The 12,228-nt window shown below is 42.4% G+C and overlaps 1 protein-coding gene and 1 non-coding gene across 2 annotated transcripts in view; one reads left to right on the forward strand and one right to left on the reverse strand.

Moving 5' to 3' along the window:
* ZNF292 (zinc finger protein 292) overlaps window positions 1-12,228 on the forward strand; it is a 90,275-nt gene that overhangs the window by 4,103 nt on the left and 73,944 nt on the right.
* On the reverse strand, window positions 7,500-7,625 carry LOC111827349. The gene has a single exon (XR_002830856.1). It is a non-coding gene; the product is annotated as a U4atac minor spliceosomal RNA (small nuclear RNA).

The following is a 12,228-nucleotide window of genomic DNA, read 5'->3' on the forward strand; positions in this document are numbered from 1 at the left end:
TTTTTTTTTTCCCCCTTGTAGGGGGGGAAGGGGCCTCTGACCCCCCCCCCCCCCCAAAAAACACACACCTTTTCTTACCCCCCCCCCCCCCCCATTTCTTGGAGCCTTCCCTCTTTGGCCTCCTGGTGAAACCGAGAGGATTGAGGTTCTGCGGACCTGTGCGCTTGTCAGTTTCAGACCTTCCCTTCTCTTGCATAAGGACACTGCTTTCCAGTAATTGCGCTCTAGCCAGGATTTAGAATGTTGTTAACGCTTTGATAGAAATCGGAGGGTGTGTGTGTGTGTGTGTGTGTCTACATTTGGACTTGATTACAAAACCTCCAGTTATGTCTGAAATTTCAAGGAGCTGCTGCTGGCTGGGGTGAAGATTTTCGTTGGATTGTCCTCTTGAGGAAAAAGACGATTTGTCCAGGTCATGTTTAGAGTTGGTTTGTGAATGTATCATGAAGTTGTTTTGGAAAGATACTGAATTCAAGGTGGAACAATGACCCTTTTACCATGTCAGAATAGATTACATGTTCACTCAATTCCTAGCCTCCAAGTTCTGAAATCTTTCCTTTATCATTTATAAGATCAGGGATACTTGATACCATACCAAAAAAATTCTCCATTGCTGTATGTACATTATTGCCACTAATTATTTGGTGGTTGTTAATTATCTTAAAATTTGTGAGATCAGCTCTAGCCGGTTTGGCTCAGTGGATAGAGCGTCGACCTGCGGACTAAAGGGTCCCAGGTTCGATTCTGGTCAAGGGCACATGCCCAGGTTGCAGGTTCGATCCCCAGGTGCAGCCAATCAATGATTCTCTCTCATCATTGATGTCTCTCTCTCTCTCTCCCCCTCTTCCTTCCTCTCTGAAATTAATAAAAATATATTTTAAAAAAATTTGTGAGATCAAGTGGTGATTTTCTAAGAGGATGTAAAGGCCATGTGAAAGCTCCCTAAGATAACATAAGTCTGGTGAATACCTATGGCAAAATTAGAGATTCTGTCATTCTTTTGATTCCTAGTTTGAAAGAATTGTTGGAATTTGCAAATTTCACTAACCTGGTAGTGCCCACTCATTCTTAATTGGCCTTTCAGATATAAAGGCTTACTTTAGATATAAAAATATACTTCAGTAAGATGCCCAAAAAAGGAAGTCTTTCATTTATAAGTTAGGTCAGCTTTTTAATCAGTGAAAAGTATTAAAGTCTCACTTTGCTGAAAGACATTTTTTTCAGGTTACAGTGTCCTGATGGGTTTAAGGCTAATTGTAAATACTCTTTTTAAAATAAATAAATAAATAAATAAATAAATAAATAAAGATCTCATATAATAAAAGGGTAATATGCAAATTGACCCTAACCGCAGAACCACTGGGAATGACTGGTCACTATGACACACACTGATCACCAGGGGACAGCCACTCAATGCAGGAGATGCCCCCTGGTGGTCAGTGCACTCCCACAGGGTTCCCACAGGAGGAGCTCTGCTCAGCCACAAGCCAGGCTGACTGCTGCCAGCACAGCGGTGGTGGCGGGAGTCTCTCCCGCCTCCTCAGCAGCGCTAAGGATGTCTGACTGCAGCTTAGGCCTGCTCCCCGCTGGCAAGTGGACTTCCCCCTGGAGAACTCCCGGGCTGGCAAAAGGAAAGGTTTAATTCCAGCTTTGGCCCGACCCCCCGGAGGGGTCCCCAGGCTGGGGAGAAGGCACAGGCTGGGTTGAGGGGACCCCCCGAGTGCACAATTTTTTGTGCACCGGGCCTCTAATATATATATATTTATATATTATATTTATATATATATATTTATCGATCTCAGAGAGGAAGGGAGAGAGAAAGGGACACAAACATCAGTGATGAGAGAGAACCATTGATCGGCTGCCTCCTGCACGCCCCACACTGGGGATCGCGCCTGCAACCCAGGCATGTACCCCAGCTGGGAATGGAACTGTGACTTCCACCACTGGATCACGCTGGCCGGGCATAATTATTGTAAATGCTCTTGGCCAGCAATATTTATAAGTAGGGTTAATAATTCTGGGAAAATGGAATTTCATGGAAGTTGGACTTTTTTGAGGGTGTGCAACATCATAAAGTTATCACTTCTAAAACATTTTAAATGGATAAAATTTTTTTTATCAGTAAGAAAGTAATTTCCTGTGTTAGTTTTAAGTTATTAGTCTTACAACACATAAATTGTTTTTATTGACCAGTGCTATATGAAACAGTAATAAAACAAATGCTGTGTTTGTGGATTTCAAAAAATAATGAAAGATTTCATGCACTAAAATCCAACAATAATTTAAATGTATTTGAAAGTGTGATCTCCATTATTTGAATAGGTACAGAGTGTATCTGATGTTTGATCCCCTCTAGAACATTTTCTGTAATTTTTTTTTTTAAGTAACCTATTTGTTAGTGATCTTGTCAAGTGAAAGTAACTTGAAGTTTCTCTTTAAAATTGGATCCTGGCCATTATTATTTAAATATATTTTTATTGATTTCAGAGAGGAAAGGAGAGAGAGAGATAGAAACATCAATGATGAGAGAGAATCATTGATCATCTGCCTCCTGCACATCCCTTACTGGGGACTGATCCCGAAACCCAGGCATATGCCCAGACCCTTCAGTCCCCAGGCTGATGCTCTATCCACTGAGCCAAATGGGCTAGGGCTAACCTTTTGATATGAGTTGAGCAAAACAGTGGTTAACAATTATAGAATTTATTGAAGCAATCTAAAAGCAGTGCTAGAAATACTAGGAGCTAGAAATTATCTTTGTTCCTAACCTTAAGATTATCATTTAATGTTTTTCTATCTAATATTTTGCTGTAAAACTGAAATACTTCAAGAAGGCAAAGATGAATGAATGTCAGAATTAGTGGGCTTTAAAGTTAATAGACTATAAGTGTTGATGTTTAGTGCTTGTGTAATCATCATTTGTTGCATTTATTTGGAAATGAATTAGTTTACATTCTGAATTTTTACCTCAGCAAAAGGCAAATTTCTGGCGAATAAAGTGAAACCTACAAAAATAGAAGTTGCTTACACTTTCTAATTTATTGATTTTTTTTCTTTTCTTTTTTGGTTAATCCTTACCCGAGGATATTTTTATTAATTTTAGAGAGAGTAGAAGGTAGTGGGGAGACAGAGAAACATAAACATGCATGTGCCCCAGTTGGGGCCAGGGGTTGAGCCTACACCCAAGGTATGTGCCCTTGATCAGAGTCGAATCCAGGACCCTTCAATCTGAGGGTCTATCCACTGAGCTATACTGGCTAGGGCGATTTTCTTTCTTTTTGAATGAGGCAGGATAACATTTCTTGAATTTTGAAAAATAAGGCAATGAAAGACATTAAATTTTTCTGTTATCATGATTATTTTGATCTTTATATTGGGTTGCTTCCTAAAAGCATGTCCTATTTATTTATATCAACACTAGAGGCCTGATGCACGAAATTCATGCAAGGGGCTCGGCCCCCACCGCGGCGGCAGCTGGGGGCCTCTGCTGCCTCTGTCTTGGCTCCCGCCACCACGGCTTCGTCAGGAAGGATGTTCGGTCTAATTAGCATATTATACTTTTATTATTACAGACTAGAGGCCCAATGCATAAAATTCGTGCAAGGGGCTTGGCCCTTGCAGCTGCAGTGGCTTGCCTCAGCTTCGTTTGGCTGTCCAGCCTAATTAGCATATCATGCTTTTATTATTATAGATTTGCTTAAAGCTTAATTGGGAGGAGGGGAAGGAAGTAGAGGATGGGCATATTTGAAGTGGCAATCAAAAATCCTTAAATTCCTTATATCTTTACAAGCTAGTTTTAATCTGGATAATGTAATTGACTTATTAGTTTTCTTAAAGTAATTTCTTAACTTGTTTCAGGATCATTACTATATTTAAAAATTGATTGTAGTTGGAACTTCTTGGACTATTTATTGTATGAGACTGGGCCAGTATTCACTCACCCACTCAGTGTTGTTACTGAATTCCTACACTATGGGCCAGGCAAGCATGATCATGGTGTCCCTGGCTTCAAGGAGCCTACACTCTCTGGAGGACAGTGGACAAATAATGATAGTAAACTGTGATTTATATCTTTTATTTCTTTCATTTTTAATACATATTTTTTATTGATTTCAGAGAAGAAAAGAGAGAGATAGAAACATCAATGATAAGAGAGAATTATTGATTGGCTGCCTCCTGCACGTCCCCTACTGGGGGGGATCGAGCCTGCAACCAGGGCATGTGCCCTTGGTCAGAATCGAACCTGGGACCCTTTAGTCCACAGGCCTACGCTCTATCCACTGAGCCAAACCAGCTAGGGCAGTGTCTTTTATTTCTGAAATGAGTGCAGTACAGCGGATGGAAGGTTATTTTAGGGGGAAATTTAAACAGCATTCCAACAGAAGAATTGTTCTAAAATGATTTTAAAATAAATACTCCTTTAAAAAGTTCAGCCATTGTATTAGTCAAAGAAGGATGTTTTGGAGAGGTATGATGTTTGTTGATAGTATTATATACTGGGCTGGGTGACTGGTTGATTAATACATGAGTTATGACTTTTACTGGTCGTTTATCTTCTGGTGGCTGATCATTGTTTTAAGAGATTGAATTGCAGTTGTGGAAATGTGTGTGTGTGTGTATCCCTAAACTTTTTATAGTTTAGTTTGTATAAGCAGTGCTTCTCAACTGGACATAATACTTTTCCCTCTGTATTTCTTTCTTTGAGGGCATTTGCAAATATGTGGGGTCAGTTGTTTGGTCATTGCAGTGAGTGGGGGTCGTGGATGCTAAATTTTCTGAAGTGAACAGGACAGTTCCACTTCATTGAAATTTATCCCTCTCCCTAAATACCCACAGTGCCCTTTTGAGAAACAGTGAACAGATTGAAAAAATATATTGAGGTTTATTTTTAATTACTATGCTCTTTTCATGTTAAGATAATATAGTTTTATTAAGAAATTAAGTTAATCTAGAACAGGTCCAGGTAAACGCTCTTCAACCATATTTAAATTCACACTGAGCTTGCAAGGTCAAGAAAATTTCTACTTCCTTAGCAGGAATTATAAGCAATTACTAAAACATTTCACTTTTTCTAGGTTAAAGAGGGTAGCATATTATTGTCCTAATTGATACAGAGATTTGACCTTTTGATATAATTTAATTCTGTACTTTTAAAAAGCATTTAATGCAAGGACTAGGTTTAGATCAGCGGTTCTCAACCTGTGGGTCGAGACCCCTTTGGGGGTCGAACGACCCTTTCACAGGGGTCACCTAAGACCATCGGAAAACACATATATAATTATATATTGTTTTTGTGATTAATCACTATGCTTTAATTATGTTCAATTTGTAACAATGAAATTGGGGGTCACCACAACATGAGGAACTGTATTAAAGGGTCGCGGCATTAGGAAGGTTGAGAACCACTGGTTTAGATGTTAGCAGGGGATATAAGGTACAGAAGAAGCTAGTGGTATATAAAACAATGAGGGAAGATTTAAATATCACTTCAGGGTGATAGTTGAAGACATGCCAAAAGGTGTGTACCATTAACTAATAAACTTGCTTTATTTTCTTTTCTCTATTTTTAAAATGTAGTACATTGAAATGGCTTTTAAAAATTCAAACACCAAGAAAGGCTGTACAACAAAAACTTCATCTCCTTCCCACGCTAGACCTCCAGTCACCTTCCACAAAGATAATCACCTCATAGTTTTGAATGCGTATTTCCAGAAATAGTTTGCTCTTCTTTAAAAAAAAAAATTTAAAGTCCAGTTGTGGTCGCTCAGTGGTTGAGCGTCGACCTATGAACCAGAAGGTCACAGTTTGATTCTTGATCAGGGCATATGCCCAGGTTGCTGGCTCTATCCCTGATCGTGCAGGAGGCAGACGATCAATGATTCTCTCGTCATTGATGTTTTTCTCTCTTTAACCTACTCCCTTCCTCTCTGAAATCAATAAAAATATATTTTAAAAAATTAAAGATGAGGACGTACTTATACACTGTATTTTGTTTTTAACCCCAAAATAGTGTCTTTGAGGTCATTCCATAGCCACCCATGTAAAATTTATAGCTTTCTGTTTTACATTGTATAATTCTAGTCTATGCTTGTGTCTAATTAATTAGTTAATTATTGGTGAATATTTAGAGCAGGGGTGGGGAAAGTCTGGCCCTATAAGGCAATTGAAATCGTTTGGTCTGGCCCTGCCAAAGCATTAGGGGTGAGTTAATTAAATGTTTGACCAAATATAGCAGGCTAATTTTTAAGTTGATAGTTTTGTCTGATCCACGAATGATGATATAAATATCCAAATGGCCCTTGGCAGAAAAAAGGTTCCCCACGCCTGATTTAGAGGAATAATTTAACTTTATGTATGGTAATTTCAATGAGTTCAAAGTAGGTAGTAGCACTTCAGGTTGGGGTATCAGAACGCTTTACTGAGGAAGTACGATTTTTGCTAGACCTTAGTACCATATTAACTATTCTTAGTGCCTTATTAGTATAAGAAACAAAAATCAAATTAAAACTATTAGGGAGCCACAGAGTATTTAAATTATGTAGTTAAAATATTTCTGTGTATATTTTTGTTTCATCTATTTGATACATGTTGATTCCTTTATTTACATGTTTTGCCTAGCTTTACTTATAGTGGTAAGGATTTTGAAAATGCTTGAACATTTTCCCTAAAAAACTAGACATTTGTCTTTTGCATATTCGAGGATATCTTAAGTTAATTTATAGGACACTTCAAATCACAAGAAAAAGATGGCTTTCTTGTTAATTAGTGATAATTACTTTAGGTATTAAGGGAATAATAAGTCATTTAAATTTGAAAAGTTTAGGTAATGCTCAGGGGAAATAATTTTCCAAGTTTTCATAATTAGTATGACTGCATGCTGGAGATAGTAAATTTCACATTCTACCTATTTTAGCAAAGGAAATTTTTTTGCCAAATTTTGCTTGCCTCTCCTTCTTGACACTTTTTTGGGTCTAAATTAAAATGGGGGAAGAGAAGATGTATTCTGCAATTTCTCTTCATAATATTTTATGTTATTGACCTGCAAAGCCATGGATTTTTAAAAATGTATGTTATTAATACTATATGAAACTGCTGCTGTACTTATTTTCCTTGAGGTTCTGTCAAGGTTGAGAAATTACCATATTTTCCTCAATTCCCACACATAAATCTAGTTCTTAAAATTAACCAATCAGTATGTGAGTAGCCTCAAAGTTTGCTTTTCATTAATGTTTGTCACACACCCCATTTAACTTTTAACTATGTATTGTTTTCCAAGAGAGCCACTTGATTCATTGTTTCTCTTTTGTTTTGAAAGTTGCAAAGTACATTTCAGTGGGTTAAAAAAAAAGATATCTTCTCCACCCTTAATGTCACATTACAAAATTTTAATGGTCCCTATGTACATAGACTGTTTGGCCAAGAAGATTTGTTAAAATTCAACCAACTACATTTATTTATTTATTTATTTTAACCAAATTTTTTATTTTATTTTTTATTTTTCCAAAAATTGCACCAAGGTAAAGCAGAGCCCCACCTGATGCGAATGTGTTGTTTAGGTGTTAGCAGTACTGCCTTCACTAGACATTCATTGGATAGTAGTGCAACCCCAGGGAAAGAATGGTTTTAACCAGATATTTAAATTCCTCTTAATGTAAGAGTACTAAGGGAGTTGTAGAGAATTAAGGAGTGGTCCCTTCCTTCTAAGAGTTTACAAAATCTGGTGCACATATTAATAGTTAAGCAACAGTATTGGGTAGTAAAATATCTAGTAATAAATATAATAAGAGTATAATGTAAGAGAACTAGAACATTTTGAAATTACTTAATTTAGCTAAAAATTGAGCAGGAAAGGGAAGCACTTTACATTGGGTCTTGAATGAATTTGTATAACCAAAAAGTGGGAAGAATGGGAATAAACACTCAGAGAAATGAACAACTGTAGCCCTCATCAGTTTGGCTCAGTAGATAGAGCATTGGCCTGCAGACCAAAGGGTCCTGGGTTCAGTTCCAGTCAAGGGCACATACTTTGGTTGCAGGCTCCTCCCCCACCTGGGCTCTGGTCAGGACATGTGCAGGAGGCAACCAATCAATGTTTCTCTCACGATGTTTTTCTCTCTTCTACCCTCCCTAAAAATCAATGGAAAAATAGCCTCGAGTGAGGATTAACAAAAAAAAGAAAGAAAGAAAGAAAGAAATGAAATTACTGTTCAATCTGGCATCTTGCAGAAAAATGTCAGGGCTCAGGATGAAAAATTATATAGAAAAATCAGACAAAGGGTTTAGGATCCAAAACAAGGACTTTTAATTAATCTTGTAAGTGTAAATAATATGTGGTTACATTGCTTAAAGGCTCACCCTTACAAATTTGGGATCTATATAATAAAAGCCTAAGCGACCATAACAGCAGAACGACAAGAATGACCAATCACTGTGATGTGCACTGACCACCAGGGGGCAGACACTCAATACAAGAGCAGTCCCCTGGTGCTCAGCCAGAAGCCGGGCTCATGGCTGGCGAGCACAGCTGCCACAGCTGGAGCCTCTTCTGACTCCGCATTAGCAGGCTGGGATGAGTGCAAGTGGCACGGCGCCCGGCCCTGATTCGGGCTCCTCCCTGGCCACCTGATGCTTGGTGCACAGCTACATCCCCCAAGGGGTCCTGGACTGCAAGAAGGCACAGGCTGGGCTGAGGGAGACCACCCCCCCCCCGCCCTCCCTCCAGTGCATGAATTTTGTGCACTGGGCCTCTAGTCTATCCTATCTAATAAAAGAGAAACATGGTAATTAGCGTACGGCCGCTACCCTTCCCATTGGCTAATCAGGGCGATATGCAAATTAACTGCCAGCCAAGATGGCGGCCAGCAGCCAGGCAGCTGGAAGCGAACATGAGGCTCACTTGCTTCAGTGAAGGAGGACTCCAACGTTCCCCGCCTGCCTTGCCGGCCTCTGAGCTGGCAGTTTGAAACATTGCAACAAATATAGAAGCTAACCAAAACCCCAGAAACCAGCTTTCAGCCATCCAGGATCTCAGAGCTGGAGATGATACAGTGTTTCAATTATAGAACCCAAACAAACCAGCAGCCGAGGCCTTGGCCCAGAATTAAAAAAGAAAAGAAAAAAAGGAGCGGTTGGGAGCTTCAGTCACCCACCAGCCTGAAAACAGCCCTCAGCCCCTCACCCAGGCTGGCCAGGCACCCCAGTGGGGACCCCAACCCTGATCCAGGACACCCTTCAGGGCAAACCAGCCAGCCCCTACCCATGCACCAGGCCTCTATCCTATGTAGTAAAAGGGGAATATGCCTCCCGGCACCGGGATCAGCGTGACAGGGGGCAGTGCCCAAACCCCCTGATCGCCCTGCCGCTCTGTGTGTGACAGGGGGCGGGGCCACAACCTCCCTATCCGCCCTGCTCTGTTCATGACAGGGGAAGGTGCCCCAACCCCCTGATCAGCCCTGCTCTGTGCCTGATAGGGGGGAGCTCCCCAATCCCCTGATTGCCCTGCGGCTCTGTGTGTGACAGGGTGTGGCGCCCCAACCCCCCCCCCCCACACACACACACACACACACAGGCCCTGCTCTGTGTGTGACGGGGTAGAGCCATAACCTCCACATCGGCCCTGCCCTGAGTGTGAGAGTGGCGGCGCCCCAACCCCCTGATCGGCCCTGCTCTGTGGGTGATAGAGGGCGGCGCCCCAACCCCCTGATCCGCCCTGCTCTGTGTGTGACAGGGGGCGGTGCCCCAACCGCCCTGATGGGCCCTGCTCTGTGTGTGACAGGGGGCAGCGCCCCAACCCCCTGATTGGCCCTGCTCTGTGCGTGACAGGGGGTGGCGCCGCAACCTCCCCATCGACCCTGCCTTGAGTGTGACAGGGGGCGGTGCCCCAACCCCCCAATTGGCCCTACCCTGAGCGTGACTGAGGGTGGCATCGCAACCTCCCGTTTCGCCCTGCTCTGTGCATGACAGGGGATGGCGCCCCAACTCCCCAATCGGCCCTGCTCTGAGCCCGACCAGGGGCTGCACCTAGGGATTGGGCCTGCCCTCTGGCACCCGGGAGCAGGCCTAAGCCAGCAGGTCGTTATCTCCCGAGGGGTCCCAGACTGCGAGAGGGTACAGGCTGGGCTGAGGGACCCCCGCCCCCCCCCTAGTGCACAAATTTTTGTGCACCGGGCCTCTAGTATATATATAAAAGTCTAAGTTCGACCGTTCAACCAGTCACTATGACGTGCACTGACCACCAGGGGGCAGACACTCAATGCAGGAGCTGCCCCCTGGTGGTCAGTGCACTCCCATAGCGGGAGCATCACTCAGCTGACTGATGGGCTCCAGACACCAGGCTCACGGCTGGCGAACGCAGCTACGGGGGCGTGAGCCTCTCTCACGGACACTACTCTGAGCGTCCCTCCCCATCCAGACTGGGATTGTTACTGGCATCGGGACTGACTGGGCCTGAGCCCGCGGTCACTTCTTGGTCATGGGCGTGCTGGCACCGCCCTAGGACGGGCATGCAGAAACCACAGTGGAGTGGCAGCAAGCCTACTGAGCAGCGGCAGCAGGCACAGAGGGACCAGGATGAGTGGGAGCGGCATGGCGCCTGGCCTAGGCTTGGGCTTCTCCCCGGCCGCCTGCCCCTTCGTGTGCTACTACATCCCTTTGGGAATGTTGGACTGCTGGTTTCGGCCCAATCCCCACAGGCCATGCCGAGGTTCCTCACCGGTGCACGAATCCATGCACCAGGCCTCTAGTATTGAAATAAAATTAAGTTCAGAATGTTAGAAGCTTTGCTTTGTTTAGAAGTAGTTTGTATCCATTATTGCCATGTAACATACTATCCCAAAACTTAATGGCTTTAAAAGAATGAATGTTTTTATTACTATTCTCAAGTCTTTGGCTCTGTTAGGTGGTTCTGCAATTAGCTGGTAGGTTGTTTGGGTCTGGCTCAGCGGTCCCAAATGGTCTAGCTTAGCAGTCACCAACCTTTCGGACCTCGCGGACCACCAGTGGTCTGCAGACCACCAGTTGGCAACCGCTGGTCTAGCTCATATGTCTTATGGTTGTCCAGTGGGTTGTAGAGGGGCCTCAGTTAGGTTGGCTCATCTCTGCTCCACTCTTATCCTCTAGTACAGCCGTGGGCAAACTACGGCCCACGGGCCGGATCCGGCCCGTTTGAAATGAATAAAACTAAAAAAACAAAAAACTGTACCCTTTTATGTAATGATGTTTACTTTGAATTTATATTAGTTCACACAAACACTCCATCCATGCTTTTGTTTCGGCCCTCCGGTCCAGTTTAGGAACCCATTGTGGCCCTCGAGTCAAAAAGTTTGCCCACCCCTGCTCTAGTAAGTAGCCTGGATTTCTTTTCATGACAGCAAGAAAGCAAGTTATAGGGCACAGCTGCTTTTCCAGGCTCTACTTGCGTCCTCTTTGCCATTGTCCCATTGGCTACATCAAGTGGTCAAACCCAGCCTCTTTGTGGGCACAGGGAGATGTGATTCTTTAGGCACCATTGATTTTTAAAGAGAGTAGAAGGGAGAGAGAGCAGAGAGAAACATTGATGTGAGAGGACACATTGTTTGGTTGCCACCTGCATGTGCCCTGACTGGGCCAGGATTGAGCCAGCAACTGAGGTACAGGCCGACGCTCTAACCACTGGGAAAACCGGCTATAGCTAATGTTATTTTCAAAGTAATGACAATAGATGACTTGAAAATTACAGGATTATTAATGCTTTAAAATTATTCTAGGCTATTATCATCAAACATGTTTCTAAAGTAGTCTCTTAAGTGTAAATGAAAATGTCACTTTATATTACAACAATCATTTTAAATAACTATGTCTTTGATCGGTTCTTTTAACACCAACAAAGGTTTATATCATATCCATTTCAAGGATAAAGCAACAAAAAGTTATAAGGAGCATGCGATGGGTTGCAATAGACAATTTTGTTAAAATTAAAACCAGCATCAACATCCCAAGCCTTTAATTCACAGTATCTAATGGGCTCTCAAGCAAACTATATATGAAAGAATCTAGAGTGTAGGTTTTTTCATCAAGTAAAACAAGATCTATAAAAGATTTTTGGGGTGAGGGGAGTCTCAAACACAAACAACACAAAGTGCTAAGCACTTTGCATATTATGATGCTGGAAGTACATAGTAAACGTTAGCTATTAATGCATTTAAGAGGACTAGGTCTGAAATTTCCCTCATAAAAGAATATTAATCT

This window comes from Myotis lucifugus, unplaced genomic scaffold, assembly GCF_000147115.1.
Source record: "Myotis lucifugus unplaced genomic scaffold, Myoluc2.0 scaffold_152, whole genome shotgun sequence".
NCBI lineage: Eukaryota > Metazoa > Chordata > Mammalia > Chiroptera > Vespertilionidae > Myotis > Myotis lucifugus.